The sequence below is a fragment of the Arctopsyche grandis genome, unplaced genomic scaffold (assembly GCF_051622035.1).
Source record: "Arctopsyche grandis isolate Sample6627 unplaced genomic scaffold, ASM5162203v2 HiC_scaffold_360, whole genome shotgun sequence".
In the NCBI taxonomy this organism is placed as follows: domain Eukaryota; kingdom Metazoa; phylum Arthropoda; class Insecta; order Trichoptera; family Hydropsychidae; genus Arctopsyche; species Arctopsyche grandis.
In genome coordinates, this window is record NW_027518519.1 from 1,150 (window position 1) to 5,000 (window position 3,851).

At 50.9% G+C, this 3,851-nt stretch overlaps 3 non-coding genes across 3 annotated transcripts in view; all 3 read left to right on the forward strand.

The window, feature by feature from the left end:
- Positions 1-572: 572 nt before the first annotated feature.
- On the forward strand, positions 573-2,506 carry LOC143922096 (small subunit ribosomal RNA). Its single transcript, XR_013261550.1, has one exon. It is a non-coding gene; the product is annotated as a small subunit ribosomal RNA (ribosomal RNA).
- A 198-nt stretch (positions 2,507-2,704) lies between these two features.
- LOC143922092 (5.8S ribosomal RNA) lies at positions 2,705-2,866 on the forward strand. The gene has a single exon (XR_013261547.1). It is a non-coding gene; the product is annotated as a 5.8S ribosomal RNA (ribosomal RNA).
- A 435-nt stretch (positions 2,867-3,301) lies between these two features.
- The window catches only part of LOC143922093 (large subunit ribosomal RNA), a 4,062-nt gene continuing 3,512 nt past the window's right edge, over positions 3,302-3,851 (forward strand). The window contains exon 1 of the ribosomal RNA XR_013261548.1: positions 3,302-3,851. This exon is cut by the window's right edge and continues 3,512 nt beyond it. This is a non-coding gene — a ribosomal RNA (large subunit ribosomal RNA).

Here is a 3,851-nt window from a genome sequence, read left to right on the forward strand (position 1 = left end):
GACATATGCGGCGCCGCCCACTCGTTTTTGAATGAGAAAAGCGCGCATACGTTTGAACAGTAATATCGTGCACTCTCTAGTTCCGCGCGAGCAGAGACACAGAATTATAAGAGAAGAGAGCGATTCGTCGCTCTCACACGAACTTCGTCAGCTCGTTTCGAACGAGTCCGACGCGTGCTTTTCTCGAATTGACGGTCGAACTTTCTGTATATACGTTAAAATATCATGTTTGTATATATGTTTTTGTATATATATAAAAAAAAAATTACACATGCGCACACACACTATGTATTCTTAAAATATGTATGTATGTATGTATGTGCATACGTATGATACGTATGCATGCGTGTGTCACTGTATGCATGTGTATAAACTTGTATACATATATATATAATATATATACCGTGATGTTTTAAATAATAATAACATTCAAGGAGATCATGCGACGTCGTCCGCGTCGGGTTACGCCGGCCGGACGGTGCTCATCAGAGTATGTACGTGTATGTACGCATGTGTACGAACGGCTCACGCCGTTGTATATACTGCGCTACTACGCGACACAAGCGCGCAGCTCCCTGGTTGATCCTGCCAGTAATCATATGCTTGTCTCAAAGACTAAGCCATGCAAGTCTCAGTATAAGCCGAATTAAGGTGAAACCGCGAATGGCTCAATATATCAGTTTTGGTTCCTTAGATCGTACACAGTTACTTGGATAACTGTGGCAATTCTAGAGCTAATACATGCAAACGAAGTTCCGACCGGTGACGGAAGGAATGCTTTTATTAGATCAAAAACCAATCGGCGGATCGCGGGCTTGCTCGCGTCCGCCGCACTCAGAGATGACTCTAGATAACTTTGAGCCGATCGCACGGTCTAGCACCGGCGACGCATCTTTCAAATGTCTGCCTTATCAACTGTCGATGGTAGTTTATGCGACTACCATGGTTGTCACGGGTAACGGGGAATCAGGGTTCGATTCCGGAGAGGGAGCCTGAGAAACGGCTACCACATCCACGGAAGGCAGCAGGCGCGCAAATTACCCACTCCCGGCACGGGGAGGTAGTGACGAAAAATAACGATACGGGACTCTTATGAGGCCTCGTGATCGGAATGATTACACTTTAAATCCTTTAACGAGGATCCATTGGAGGGCAAGTCTGGTGCCAGCAGCCGCGGTAATTCCAGCTCCAATAGCATATACTAAAGTTGTTGCGGTTAAAAAGCTCGTAGTTGAAATTGTGTCCTGCGGCGTCGGTCTACCGATTGCGGTACGACAGGCGCGTCAGCGGGGCTTCTCGCCGGTGCGTGTCTTCCGCCGGCACGTCGTCGTCGGTCCTCACGGGCAGGCGGCGCGTCGAGGCGGGCCCTCGCGGCTGTTTACTTTGAACAAATTAGAGTGCTCAAAGCGGGCTTACATTTGCCTGAATATTGTGCGCATGGAATAATAGAATAGGACCTCGGTTCTGTTTTGTTGGCTTTCTGATACCAGAGGTAATGATTAATAGGGACAACTGGGGGCATTCGTATTGCGACGTTAGAGGTGAAATTCTTGGATCGTCGCAAGACGGACTAAAGCGAAAGCATTTGCCAAAGGTGTTTTCATTAATCAAGAACGAAAGTTAGAGGTTCGAAGGCGATTAGATACCGCTGTAGTTCTAACCATAAATGATGCCAGCCAGCGATCCGCCGAAGTTTTTTACGTTGATTCGGTGGGCAGCTCCCGGGAAACCAAAGCTTTCGGGCTCCGGGGGGAGTATGGTTGCAAAGCTGAAACTTAAAGGAATTGACGGAAGGGCACCACCAGGAGTGGAGCCTGCGGCTTAATTCGACTCAACACGGGAAAACTCACCAGGCCCGGACACTGGAAGGATTGACGGATTAACAGCTCTTTCTCGATTCGGTGGGTGGTGGTGCATGGCCGCTCTTAGTTGGTGGAGCGATTTGTCAGGTTAATTCCGGTAACGAACGTAACTCTAGCCTATTAAATAGACGTACCCCCGATATCACGAGGTGCCGCGGCAGCGTCGTCGTTCTGCGGCGGCGCGCGCGGTCTTCAACTATCGGCGTACAATGATAATCTTCTTAGAGGGACCGGCGGTATATATAGCCGCACGAGATTGAGCAATAGCAGGTCTGTGATGCCCTTAGATGTCCTGGGCCGCACGCGCGCTACACTGAAGGGATCAGCGTGTCCTCCTTGGCCTAACGGCCCGGGTAACCCGTTGAAACCCCTTCGTGATAGGGATTGGGGTTTGCAATTCTCCCCCATGAACGAGGAATTCCTAGTAAAAGCGGGTCACCAGCTCGCGTTGATTGCGTCCCTGCCCTTTGTACACACCGCCCGTCGCTACTACCGATGGATGATTTGGTGAGGTCTTCGGACTGGTGCGCGGAAGCCACTTTGTGGGCATCCGACGCGTCGGAAAGTTTGACCGAATTTGATCATTTAGAGGAAGTAAAAGTCGTAACAAGGTTTCCGTAGGTGAACCTGCGGAAGGATCATTTCCTGTGTACCATTAAATATGTACGTTTCGTGTAGAGTGTTTAAATTCTATTCACTATACGCACACAAACGAACGTTTTTAACACGCACAAACACTTGTTGTGGGAGTGCGCGTCAAGAGACGCGCGCACAATTTTTTTTTTCAAACAGAAAAAACAAACTTACGTTACTTATTTTTGAAACTAATTTTTTTAAATGATTACCCTGATCGGCGGATCACTAGGCTCGTGGGTCGATGAAGAACGCAGCTAAATGCGCGTCAGAGTGTGAACTGCAGGACACATGAGCATCGACATTTCGAACGCACATTGCGGTCCGAGCAAGACTTTTTTTGTCGACGGACCACTCCTGTTTGAGGGTCGCGCACGCATAACGCACCAGACTGTCGGCCGCCGCCGAAACTCGGCGGCCGACGAGCGATGTCGGCGTCTCGACACCGACGCGCGCGCGCACACTCGTGTGTGTGCGCGTGTACGTGTGTCGAGTCCGATCAAGTCAAGCGAAACTTAGCGTACGCAGAGGGGACGGAGGAGAGACGCCGTCGTTCTAGCGTCGATCGCCGCGTCTCCGCCGCCGTTTCGGCGGCGGCGACGTCGGGCGCCGGGAAAACGCGCGTTTTTTCGCGCGTCGACTCGGTGCGATCGTGCGTTGACGATGTTTACGACTTTACGCGCGTTCTCGTCATCACTCCGGTTCGCACTCTCCGCGTGCGCTCGAGAGCGCTCCCACACATATATACATATATATATATATATATATTTATATATATTATACGTATTATGTAAAATTTTGTTTGTCGACCTCAAATCAGGAGAGATCACCCGCCGAACTTAAGCATATCAGTAAGCGGAGGAAAAGAAACTAACGAGGATTCCCCGAGTAGCGGCGAGCGAAACGGGAAGAGCCCAGCGCTGAATCCTGCCGCCCCGGCGGGCGGCCGGGAAATGTAGCGTTCGGGAGGAGATTTTAATTTACTCGCGCGGTCATTAGTCACGGCGGCCAGTCCAAGTCCATCTTGAAGGGGGCCCCGCTTATCCATAGAGGGTGCCAGGCCCGTGGTGACGGTCGCCGGCCGCGACGGTCTCTCTCCCCAGAGTCGGGTTGCTTGAGAGTGCAGCCCTAAGCGGGTGGTAAACTCCATCTAAGGCTAAATACGACCACGAGACCGATAGCGAACAAGTACCGTGAGGGAAAGTTGAAAAGAACTTTGAAGAGAGAGTTCAAGAGTACGTGAAACCGATCAGGGGTAAACCTGTGGAACTCGAACGATCGAACGGGGAGATTCATTCATCGCCGTTCCGCGCGGGTCCGCGGCGGGGCGTTCGGCGGCGACGGTTCGTCCGTCGT